The sequence below is a fragment of the Nerophis ophidion genome, linkage group LG04 (assembly GCF_033978795.1).
Source record: "Nerophis ophidion isolate RoL-2023_Sa linkage group LG04, RoL_Noph_v1.0, whole genome shotgun sequence".
Taxonomy (NCBI): Eukaryota; Metazoa; Chordata; class Actinopteri; order Syngnathiformes; family Syngnathidae; genus Nerophis; species Nerophis ophidion.
In genome coordinates this window covers 58,890,064-58,903,634 of record NC_084614.1, presented here as the reverse complement: position 1 = coordinate 58,903,634, position 13,571 = coordinate 58,890,064, and the positions used below count along the sequence as shown (strand labels likewise).

General features: G+C 40.3%; 1 protein-coding gene across 2 annotated transcripts in view; it reads right to left on the bottom strand.

Moving 5' to 3' along the window:
* jakmip2 (janus kinase and microtubule interacting protein 2) overlaps positions 1-6,926 on the bottom strand; it is an 87,341-nt gene extending 80,415 nt beyond the window's left edge. For both annotated transcript variants that reach the window (XM_061898599.1, XM_061898600.1), the window contains exon 1: positions 6,740-6,926. The gene's annotated coding sequence lies outside the window, so the exon portion shown is untranslated. The remainder of the gene's footprint in view (positions 1-6,739) is intronic.
* Positions 6,927-13,571: the final 6,645 nt, after the last annotated feature.

Here is a 13,571-nt window from a genome sequence, read left to right as displayed (position 1 = left end):
TGTGCTTCTTCAACTGTCTTTTATCAAGAATGTTCATTTATAGATATTCATTATGAAATGCTCATAAAAAGATGTATTTTACAAACAGAAAGTTACAAGAAAGTACACTTCATCTCATGCTTACAGTACATCTCATTGTTCAACAGGAGAATGTTTTAAAGGAGAACATTATCACCAGACCTATGTAAGCTTCAATATATACCTTGAAGTTGCAGAAAAAAGACAATTTGTTTTGTTAACCAATTTCCGAACTCTAAAAGGGTGAATTTGGCGAGTTAAATGCCTTTCAATTGTTCGCTGTCGGAGCGATGACCTTTCACCCGTGACGTTACAATGGGAAGCAATCCGCCATTTTCTCAAACCCATTACACACACAAGTCAAATCAGCTCTGTTATTTTCCATTTTTTCGACTATTTTCCGTACCTTGGAGACATCATGCCTCGTCGGTGTGTTGTCGGAGGGTGTAACAACACGCTCAGGGGCAGATTCAAGTTGGCTTACGTGGAGTGTGCATCGATTAGCACGGTATGCTAATCGATGCTAACATGGCAGAAATGGAAAGAATGTGTGGATATCCTGCGACACTCAAAGCAGATGCATTTCCAACGATAAAGTCAACAAAATCACAAAGGTGAATTTTGTTGATGTTATTGACTTATGTGCTAATCAGACATATTTGGTCACGGCATGACTACAAGCTAATCGATGCTAACATGCTATTTAGGCTAGCTGTATGTACATTTGTAGCTTTATTTGCATCCAGCCTTTTCCGCCACCCACATTTAATGCCAAACAAACACTTACCAATCGACTGGTTTAAGTTGCTCCAGTGGTCAAAAGATGCAAGCGCTGGTTAGAAGGCGATCGCCGAATAGCTTCAGTTTCTTCTTCAATTTCGTTTTCCCTATCTGCCTCCACACTCCAACCATCCGTTTCAATAGATGCGTAATCTGTTGAAACGCTTAAGCCGCTGAAATACGAGTCTGAATCCGAGTTAGTGTCGATATATCTTGTTGTTCTATCCGCCATGTTTGTTTGTATTGGCATCACTATGTGACGTCACAGGAAAATGGACGGGTTGATTTACAGAACCCTAACCCTTTTTTGGGGATATTCCATGATGGGTAAAATTTTGAAAAAAACTTTAAAAGATAAAATAAGCCACTGGGAACTGATTTTTATAGGATTTAACCCTTCTGAAATTGTGATGATGTTCCCCTTTAAGGGATCTCTGAAAGGGGTAAAAATTATTTCTAAAGCAGGACCCTCAGCCAAACCTACAATAGTAGTACACAACTCATGAAAAACAAGATGTTTCTCAGCCGCAGGTTTTTTGTACATTTATTTGCTTTATACAATTATGTTAATTGTGGCTTTTGTTAACCATCACATTCTTTTTTGTTGTATTAAATATTCGTTTGTGCACATTTAACTTTAGTCTCTTCTCCCCCCTTGGCGGTTGCGGCCCAAAGCCAGCCGTAACATAAATACAAAAGTATCTAATAATGTTTACTTTATGGACGCTCCAATCAGGTTATAATACCTGTGTTTTGTCGATTCTGATACCGTTAATTTATGAGTGAGATTGGCCGATACCAATCACAAGTATTAACTGTGATTTTTTTTCAATGTATTTATGGTGGATTTTGTTGACAGTTTAACAATATCAAAACCATAATTAAAATAGTTCCTTATTCTCTTTTATTAAATACAAATGTTTGATCAAAATAAAGTCACAAAAACTATCGACTACTCTTTTAAACCCTTTGGGTTGTGTCCTCAAAGTCCTTCTGTGTCCAAATAATTGTTCCCTGAGTTTGTAAACATGAAAAAACACAACAAAAAAATTATTTTGAGAAAAGAAAAATATTGATCTAATCTGTTTAGTATCATATACTGATACTACCCTTGGTATCAGCACCACCAATTTATGAATCGACCCCCCCCCCCTCTTAGGTGTCGTGTACTGACCATGAGAACGCCAACAGTTGTTGATATATTATGCTCTATCTAAATCTTATTTATCTACTTGTCAATTTCTTGTTGAAATCTGTTTACTTTCTTATGTAACGTGGTTCCATCTGACTTTACTAAGAACTTATTTCGAGGTGAAGCTAGCCTAGTGGTTAGCTCAGCTATTAGCATACCTGTTCATGGCCTGCTGTCACTGTGTAAAATGTTTAGCCTCGTCCCCCAGTAATAATAGTATTTATAGTGATACTTAAGATATTAAGAATTGCAGTTTATTTGCTGCAATGGAGGTGATTATTAGCAGTTTAGGGGAGCAGCACCAAACTGTGTATGGAAACACATAGTTAGTTTTTAGGATTTGTATCTGGACATGACGTCACATGCGGCAAAGGTATGGAAATATGGCACTGTTTGATTTTACGTGACAGACTTTGGTCGGTACCTATAGTTCAGGCCAAAAGTTTGGACATACCTTATTTCCATGCGTTTTCTTTATTTTCAAGACTATTTACCTTGTAGATTGTCACTGAAAGCATCAAAACTATGACACCTGTGACGTGAAAACCCTTTTTAGGTGACTACCTACTGAAGCTCATCGAGAGAATGCCAAGAGTGTGCGAAACAGTAATCGGAGCACAAAGTGCCTATTTTGAAGAAACTAGAATACAAAACATGCATTCAGGTATTTCACCATTTTGTTAAGTACATAACTCCACATGTGTTCATTCATAGTTTTGATGCGTTCAGTGACAATCTACAACGTAAATCAGGGGTGTCAAAGTTGAGGCCCGAGAATTAATTATCTATTGCCCTCAGGATGATATTTGATTAGTATTGTAACAAGCCCGCAGGCCATAGCCGCCTGCTGCTGTTTTGAACGCACCACTACTCCATAAGTGTTGGCGCTCGGAATTTTCAAAATTGGGTTCCAGTGACCTCATCAAGTCATAAAAATGGGGTCCCACAGTAAATTTTTGGGGTCCTACTTTTTTGTAAGTATTTTGAAAACAAGTGATAAATGTATGCTTTGTCCTGTTATATATCACATTCTATATTGTGTTTTTGAAATGTTATTTAATTCAGTAAAAAAAAATTATACGAAAGAAAACACATTTTTATGCATATGGAAATGTATGCAGTTATAAACATCTTTCATGGATCTAAAGTTTGCCGGTATTTTTTTCTATATTTTTATTGTAATATTTTCAGAAAGTTTTTTTTTTTTTTTTTCTCACGGCCCGGGTGCACTCCAGTGTGCATTCATCTGTGCAATGCACTGAGCGCACCTCCAAGCGCGGACCTGCGTGCGCCACTCCGGCTGCAGCAAGCGGCTGCTATCAATCAGCAATCTGCATACCTGTCGCTGAGGAGCTCCATGGGCTTCTTAAGACAGAGCAAACCTGCGTTCCGGGCCAGAACGTAGTTACATGTTATGTACAGTAAGCCTATTTGGTTCTAGCTCTATGTTCACTCTCTCGCTCTTTGTGTTTTTCCCCGTCGTGCTCATTGTGTCGTCATCCAGCTTCACATCTTCCTTCCCCGTTGTCAAGCTGTGTGTCTCATCTTCCCGGATCCCCTCTGGACTCGGTGCTGCCTCTCTGGATCTCGACCTCACCCCTGACCTCTGACCTTTGACCACAACGCCTCGCTCCAGGCCTTGCACTTTCCGAGCCTGCCTTATCTTGGACTTCTGCCTCTCACTCAACACGCACCTCCAACAACTCCCGGTAACACTCAACATATAATTACTACACGTAGTCGCACACATATACATTTTGGCTTAGTTACATGCCTCATTGCATATTGTTTATTATAATAAATACAGCTTAACGACATCCTGCATTCTGTGCCGTCCCCTTCTTCCCCCTGTACCGTAACAATTTTTGGCCAAAGTAAGACAAAAAAAACATTGTAAAGTTGTCTTTATTTTTTTTGTTTTAATGCCATGATTTTAATAGTACGGCCCGCATGTGCACAGATTTTACTCCAATATAAAATTACTTTGACACCCGTGACGTAAATAGTTATGAAACTAAAGAAAACCATTGATGAGAAGGTGTGTCCTAATTTTAGAACGGTACTGTATATAAAAGCAGCAACTTTGGTATACATCCTGACATATACACTCATTTGAACACTAACGATGCCCAGTTGGATGCATGATGGTCATCTACAGCAGTGGTTCTTAAATGGCGGTACGGGTACCCCTGGGGGTACTTGAAGGTATGCCAGGGGGTACGTGAGATTTTTTTTTAAATATTCTAAAAAGAGCAACAATTCAAAAATCCTTTATAAATATATTTATTGAATAATACGTCAACAAAATATGAATGTAAGTTCATAAACTGTGAAAAGAAATGCAACAATGCAATATTCTGCATTGACAGCTAGATTTTTTGTGGACATGTTCCATAAATATTGATGTTAAAGATTTCTTTTTTTGTGAAGAAATGTTTAGAATGAAGTTGATGAATCCAGATGGATCTCTATTACAATCCCCAAAGAGGGCACTTTAAGTTGATGATTACTTCTATGTGTAGAAATCTTTATTCATCATTGAATCAGTTGTTTATTTTTCAACAAGTTTTTAGTTATTGTTATAGCTTTTTTTCCAAATAGTTCAAGAAAGACCACTACAAATGAGCAATATTTTGCACTGTTATAAATGATAAATGGGTTGTACTTGTATAGCGCTTTTATACCTTCAAGATACTCAAAGCGCTTTGACACTACTTCCACATTTACCCATTCACACACACATTCACACACTGATGGAGGGAGCTGCCATGCAAGGCGCTAACCAGCACCCATCAGAAGCAAGGGTGAAGTGTCTTGCCCAGGACACAACGGATGTGACGAGGTTGGTACTAGGTGGGGATTGAACAAGGGACCCTTGGGTTGCGCACGCCCACTCTACCACTGCGCCACGCCGTCCGTCTTTGGTATACATCCTGACATATACACTCATTCGAACACAAACAATGCCCAGCTGGATGCATGATGGTCATCTACAGCAGTGGTTCTCAAATGGGGGTACACGTACCCCTGGGGGTTCTTGAAGGTATGCCAAGGGGTACGTGAGATTTTTTTTTAATATTCTAAAATAACAACAATTCAAAAATCCTTTATAAATATATTTATCGAACAATACGTCAAAATAATATGAATGTAAGTTCTTAAACTGTGAAAAGAAATGCAACAATGCAATATTCTGCATTGACAGGTAGATTTTTTGTGAACATGTTCCATAAATATTGATGTTAAAGATTTTTAATTTTGTGAAGAAATGTTTAGTTAGAATGGATAGGTTGATTGGCAACACTAAAAATTGGCCCTAGTGTGTGAATGTGAGTGTGAATGTTGTCTATCTGTGTTGGCCCTGTGATGAGGTGCCGACTTGTCCAGGGTGTACACTGCCTTCCGCCCGATTGTAGCTGAGATCGGCACCAGCGCCCCCCGCGAGCCCAGAAGGGAATAAGCGGTAAAAAATGGATGGATGGATGGATGTTTAGTTAGAATGGATAGGTTGATTGGCAACAGTAAAAATTGGCCCTAGTGTGTGAATGTGAATGTGAATGTTGTCTGTCTATCCGTGTTGGCCCTGTGATGAGGTGGTGACTTGTCCAGGGTGTACACCGCCTTTTGCCCGATTGTAGCTGAGATAGGCACCAGCGCCCCCCGCGACCCTGAAGGGAATAAGCGGTAGAAAATGGATGGATGGATGGATGTTTAGAATGAAGTTGATGAATCCAGATGGATCTCTATTACAATCCCCAAAGAGGGCACTTTAAGTTGATGATTACTTCTATGTGTAGAATCTTTATTTATCATTGAATCACTTGTTTATTTTTCAAAAAGTTTTGAGTTATTGTTATATCTTTTTTTCCAAATAGTTGAAGAAAGACCACTACAAATAAGCAATATTTTGCACTGTCATACAATTTAATACAACAGAAACGTGTGACATAGTGCTGTATTTTACTTCTTTATCTCTTTTTTTTCAAACAAAAATGCTTTTCTCTGATTAAGGGGTACTTGGATTAAAAAAAAATGTCCACAGGGGGTACATCACTGAAAGAAGGTTGAGAACCACTGATCTACAGTATGTCCATGCAATGTGGCTTCACATTTTACTCACAACCCAATTGATTGACTTATACCTAACAATGTAATTGAGAACAACCACTTGCCTTTAATGAGTGCTGACCCCTAAAAGACAATAGTGTGATTACCTTGTTCCTCTCAGTGAGTGTTTAAAATTAGGCCAGTATGACACACTGGAGCAGATGTGGGCCACCAGACACAGTGCAGTGTGTCGGTGTTCGATTCCCACTACCGGTATGCAGGACTCGGCTTCCCCTCTTGTGCAGCAGCGCCACTTGGCCGGCTAATAAATGCATAGAGAGGAATACGATGCACTTACACTACACAATCCATTACAGGGCTGGAAATGGCCATTGAAAACCGAACCACCCCCTTCCTGACCCTTCCTCCTCCCCCTTTTTCCCCATCCATCCCACGTCACCCGTGTGGTGCAGGCCGAGATTCTCCCACTTCCGACATGCAGGCTGATGTCTAAATAATGCACAATCGCCTCCTTTGTGCGCCGCCCCAGCGTAAATAGCACACATCGAGGCACAGCCATGTTGGATGGCACAACAACGAAGCATGCCCACGGAGCACTCTCATCCCCGGAGAAGGCCTCCCACGCACCCCCACAGCCACCACCGTTCGAACGCGGATGTGTACAACCGGACATCGTCTTACCTGACAGTCCAGTGCAAGATGTCCTGATAGGCGGTCCATGGCGCGTCGCTGTATGCGTCTAAAGGCCGGGAGAAAATGTCGCTGGCATCATCATCAGCATCCTCAATCAGCTCGATGAGGCAGCGATGGCCGGCGGCGGCGGGGAGGATGGAGAAGAGGATGCTGGTCGGAGTGGAGCCCCGCCCTCCGCACCACGCAGCTCGTGATGAGATCACTGGTTTCCGCCGCAGTCCACCAACATCCGGCTTGGCTGTGGGATAATGCTTTTATCATGTAAACCTAGGATATTAAAACCTGACAAGTTAGATGGTATATTTAAATTTAAGGTACCTGTTTCTGTGGGGTTTTTGATTGCAGTAATAAGAACAATAATAAGTAATACATATTTATATTGTAGTATTGATTCATTTTTTTATCGGGGGGTTTTTCAACCAAAAAAATTGCAAATAATATTTGGATTGATGTTTGATTCACTTATGATTTTTATGTTTTTTTCCCCAAAAATTATAAATATATGATATAATTTTATTATTTCATTCATGTTTTTATATGTATGTATATATATATATATATATATATATATATATATATATATATATATATATATATATATATATATATACATTCATATAAAACATGAATGAAATAATAAGATTATATCATATAATTTTTTTTCTAGTAGGTATGGTGTTCTTGGGATGCAACTCAGTATTCTTCTTCCTCCAAACACGACAAGTTGAATTTATACCAAAATACAGCAGAGGATTGGGAGAATGTCATGTGTTTAGATGAAACCAAAATAGAACTTTTTGGTATAAACTCAACTCGTCGTGTTTGGAGGAAGAAGAATACTGAGTTGCATCCCAAGAGCACCACACCTACTGTGAAGCATGGGGGTGGAAACATCATGCTTTCGGGCTGTTTTTCTGCTAAGGGGACAGGACGACTGATCCGTGTTAAGGAAAGAATGAATGGGGCCATGTATCGTGAGATTTTGAGCCAAAACCTCCTTCAATCAGTGAGAGCTTTGAATGGTTGACCAAATACTTATTTTCCACCATAATTTACAAATAAATTATTTAAAATTCCTACAATGTGAATTCCTGGATTTTTTTTTTCCACATTCTGTCTCTCACAGTTGAAGTGTACCTATGATGAAAATTACAGACCTCTGTCATCATTTTAAGTGGAAGAACTTGCACAATCAGTGGCTGCCTAAATACTTGTTTGCCCCACTATATATATATATATATATATATATATATATATATATATATACCGTATTTCCTTGAATTGCCGCTGGGCATATAGTATGCACCTGCCTTGAATTACTGCCGGGTCAAACTCGCTACCCAAAATAATTAGAGCATGCTTAGTATTACCGCCTGGTCAAACTCGTGACGTCACGAGTGACACTTCACCTGTCATCATTTTCAAAATGGAGGAGGCTATTCAGTAGGATTTAAGATCCAAGCTTACATCACACTCAAATGTTTACTGCATACCTTTGGTAAGTGCCAGAGTGAGAAGAGGTTTTAAAATAATTAGCGCACGCTTACTTTTACCGCATGCCTTTGGTAAGCGCAGGAGTGAGAAGAGGTTTTAAATTAATTAGCGCCCCGGCGGCAATTCAAGGAAATACAGTGTATATATATATATATATATATATATATATATATATATATATATATATGTATGTATATATATATATATATATATATATATATATATATATATACATATATACATGAGTGTGTGTGTGTGTGTGTGTGTGTGTGTGTGTGTGTGTGTGTGTGTGTGTGTGTGTGTGTGTGCGTGCGTGTGTGTGTGTGTGTGGGGGGGGGGGGTTTCAATAGGCAGTGGAACAGGAGTTAGAACAGGCCACGGCAATTATTTTGACTCGGGGGCCAAATTTAGAGAAAAAAATGTCTCTGGGGGCCAATATATCTATTTTTAGGTACACTAATACAAAACCTCACAATAATGTCTGATCGAATGCTAAAAACGTTATGACAGACCGCCTTAAAAAACGGAATGCAATTTTTAATTTTTTTACTGAATGAGACACCCAGAATGTACATGTAAATAAAGAATGTGGGATTTATAATATTAACTATGAAGGATAAAACACTGAATATTGACAACATATGAATTTCAACCCCCCCCCCCCCTCTCCATCCACATATTTTACAATCAAGCAAAACGCAACACAAATTCAACAAACAGCAAAATGTGAACGCAAAGGGTAAAAAAAATCCCACCTACAATCTGATATATGTGATGTGTCACTATAAGCTTTAGAACTTTGTTGTAAAAATCTCCTTCCGCGTCAGTCCCTGACACCCGCGTTTCAGGCCCTGGAAACACTCTGTGGAAACGGTCCCAACCCACACTGCTTGGTGCCTCGGCTGAGCTGTTTGACTAATTAGTTACCATGGTCATGTAAGTCACATCAAATCAAATCAACTTTATTAATATAGCACATTTAAAATTTACCACAGGGGTAGCCAAAGTGCTGTACAATGGGCAGGTTAAAAAATGAGAACCGAGCAAACACAACACAAACAAACAAAACATGATACACAATGAATTAATAAAATAAAATAAAATAAATAAAACATAAAAACAGGTTCACAGCAGGTGTATAATGGGGCGCCATTGCATGATGGATATCACTGAGTGTTAAAGGCCATGGAATAAAATTATGTTTTTAAGAGCGATTTAAAAACAGAAAGATAGGAGGCTTGTCTAACACTCAGAGGTAGGTCGTTCCAGAGCTTGGGAGCAGCAGCAGCGAAAGCTTTGTCACCTCTAAGCTTCAGCCTTGTGTCAGGGACCGTCAGTAGCAGCTGATCGGCTGATCCTATGGATCGGGTGGGGCAGTAAGGCTGAAGGAGGTCGGAGAGATATGTTGGCGCAAGGTTGTTTAGACATTTAAAAACAAATAGGAGGAGTTTAAAATTGATTCGGTAACGCACAGGGAGCCAGTGAAGGGACGCTAATATAGGGGTGATGTGCTCACGTCTGCGGGTCTGTGTTACCAGATGAGCAGCAGAGTTCTGCACGAGGCCTGGCTAATGCCTACATACAGGGCATTGCAGTAGTCTAAACGATTTGAGATAAAGGCGTGAATTAATTTCTCGAAATCATGTCCTGATAGAAGCGGTTTTTACTTTCGCTGTTTGGCATAATTGATAAAAGCTTTTTTGAACGACGCTGCTGATTTGTTTTTCAAATTTTAAATCTGAGTCAAACTTTGCCACCAGATTTGTGACACAGTCGCTGAGAAACGGGGTCAGAATGCCAAGGCCAACGTTGGGGGAGGGAGAGCGACTTGAACCGAACAACATAACTTCTGTTTTGTCTTCATTTAGGCTCAGGAAGTTAGCTGAAAGCCAGGCTTTGATGTCGTGCAGGCAGTCAATGAGACGTTGAACCGTGTTATTTTGTGCCATGGGAAAATTGATCTGGCAATCATCGGCATAAAAATGAAATGCAATACCGTACTTCCTAAAAATAGAACCATGGGGAAGAAGGTAAGGCGCAAATAAGATAGGAGGCAAAGATAGAGCCCTGGGGGACCCCATGTGGTAAAGGAGCTGTGGAAGACATAAAACTGTCAATTTTTACACAGAAACTCCTGTCGGTTAGGTACGACCGGAACCAGTTGAGGGCGGCGCACTTAATACCCACACAGTTCTCGAGACGAGTGATTAAGGTGGCGTGGTCGACGGTGTCGAACACAGCAGACAGATCTAAAAGCATCAGGACAACATATTTACCAGAATCAGTTGACACAAGGATATCGTTAAAAACTTTTACAAGCGCTGACTCTGTGCTGTGGATAGCTTTAAAACTGGACTGCAACAGCTCAGTGATACCATTATCCTCTAAGAAGGGCAACAACTGACTGAAGACAACCTTCTCTAATATTTTGGAAATGTATGGAAGATTAGAGATAGGTCTAAGGTTAGAGAGGAGAGAGGGGTCAAGGCTTTGTTTTTTAATTAGAGATCGTACCACTGCATGTTTAAACTCTACTGGAACTATTTCAGAAGAGAGGCTATTGATAATGTTAAGGACACTTGATCCAATAGTAGCAAGTACCTCCTTAAACAGGCAAGGTGGGAGGGCATCTGCAGGAGAACCAGAGGGCTTCATATGACTAACTGTGTCATTTAAAAAAGAAAAGGACACCGGCTCAAACTGATGGAAAACATAAGAGAAATACGGAGGAACAGAAGGGTCATATGAAGGATGGGATAAACTGGCTCTAGTTGACTTAATTTTGTCAGTGAAAAAATGGAGACAATTTTCACAGAATTCAAAAGAAGCATCAAAACCAACAGATTTGGGAACATAAATGACAGTGTTAATAGTTTTGAACAGAACTCTGGGGTTGTTACAGTTAGAAGATACAATCTGAGATAGATATATATTCATCTCTGCTTTTGCAGTTATCTGAAAGGAAAGCAGGCTTTCTTTAAAAATGGCAAAGGACACATGCAGTCTGTCTTTTTTCCACTTTCTCTCTGCTATCCGACAATTATGCCTAGCTGCACGAGTGACGTCATTCAACCAGGGCTGAGGCGTGGCTTTAGAGCGGCGGCGGTGTCCAGTATTTGTAAACAAATAGAGTTAGAATCAGAATCAGAATCAGAATCAGATATCAGATATCAAAATCAGATTGTGGAGAGGCTGAGCCGACGGGCCGACGGCGGGGCGGGACACGCTTTGGGCCTGCTCAAGATGGCGGCCAGGAGGCGGAGAATGCAGCGGAACGGAGAGGCGGGGTGTGTCTGAAGCAACGCCGCTGCAATCCAGATCAGGTGCGTGACACACACACCGGTTCACAATCTGCCTATCTCCTCGCATTGTTTAAGAGGGGAGAGGGAGGAAAGATGAAGAGGAAGAGGTGGACTGTCCGCAGCACAGCAGAAGCAACCGCAAAAGAACGATCAAAGAGTGAGCCACCGAGCGACAGAGAAGAGCACAGATGAAGGTGACAAAATGGCAGCTGAAGAGCAGACCGGAGCGAGCAAAGGAGAAGGAGTTTAAAGAGCGACCCGACCGACACTGCAGCTTTATCGCAAAATAAAGAGTCAAACCTGTGCTGAAGAGATGTCCTTCCTGAATGGTGCGCGCAACCCGCACGATGACGGCATGAGACTGTCACACAGATATACCGCATTTTTCGGACTATGAGTCGCAGTTTTTTTCATAGTTTGGCCGGGGGTGCGACATATACTCCGGAGCGACTTATGTGTGAAATGATTAACATATTACCGTAAAATATCAGATAATATTATTTATCTTATTTGCGGAAGAGACAAAGAAAATATCAGCAATCGTCACACACACATCAGCAATTGTCACACACACGTCAACCAATAAGAATTCGGCAGGGAAGGGTCATGGCAGAAGTGCATTGTGGGTCATGGAATGCGAACTGCTATATGCTATATGCTACTGCCGTAGCTATTGAAATGGATCATTTCATCATTGGCGGTAACTTGTAAAAACTGAGAAGGGCTGAACAAAAATGGCACCGAAAAGGAAATCATGTACTGCAGATTACAAGCTGGACGTAGTGAAATATGCAGGAGAAAAGGACAAGAGGAAGCGGTGCATACCTTTGGAGTTGGCAGAGTTGCTTAGAAGTGACATGGAGGAAAAAGATTTCATGGGATTTATCGATTAGGAGTGACAGATTGTTTGGTAAACGTATAGCATGTTATATATGTTAGAGTTATTTGAATGACTCTTACCATAATATGTTACGTTAACATACCAGGCACATTCTCAGTTGGCTATTTATGCGTCATATAACGTACACTTATTCAGCCTGTTGTTCACTATTCTTTATTTTTTTTAAATTGCCTTTCAAAAGTCTCTTCTTGGGGTTGGATTTTATCAAATAAATTTCCTCCAAAAATGCGATTTATACTCCAGTGCGACATATATATGTTTTTTTCCTTCTTTATTATGCATTTTCGGCCGGTGCGATTTATATAATCCGACAATACGGTACTTTATTAATCCCCGTGGGGAAATTAAAATTTTCAGCACAATTCCATTCAAGATCAGACAAACATTACTGGGAGACTGAATAGGATTGCTGACGGGTCTGCCAACTTCCGGCGCCCCCTACAAAAAAGGTGAGATACAGGTGAACAAGTGGGGGGAATGGGAGAAAAATAATAATAAAATAAAATAAAATAGATGACCATAGTAACTAATTAGATGACCATAGTGACTAATTAGATTACCATAGTAACTAGTATGTCATGCAAAAGTGCGGATTCCAACCATTGAAATACTTTGTATAGTTGAAGACTTCCGGTCATTAGAAAACATGACTGCACATTATAATGGCAGCTACACTTTCCATCTTAAAGATCTAGAAAAAATATTTGGGAATGTTTGGCGGGCCAGATTGAAAAGATTAACGGGCCGCATGTGGCCCACGAGCCTTAATTTGCCTAGTTCTGTGTTAGAATGTGTGTGCCTCACAATACAAAGGTCCTGGGTTCGATCCCAGGCTCGGGATCTTTCTGTATGGAGTTTGCATGTCCTCCCCGTAAATGCGTGGGTTTTCTCCGGGTACTACGGCTTCCTCCCACTTCCAAAGACATGCACCTGGGGATAGGGATAGGGGAGATTGTTTCATTCATGTTTTTAATACATATATGCAACACGGTGGCATGGGTTAGTGCGTGTGCAAAACAAAACGAAGGTCCTAGGGTCAATCCTGTGCTCAGAATCTTTCTGTGAGGAGTTTGATTGTTTCATTCATGTTTTTAATATATATATATATATATATATATATATA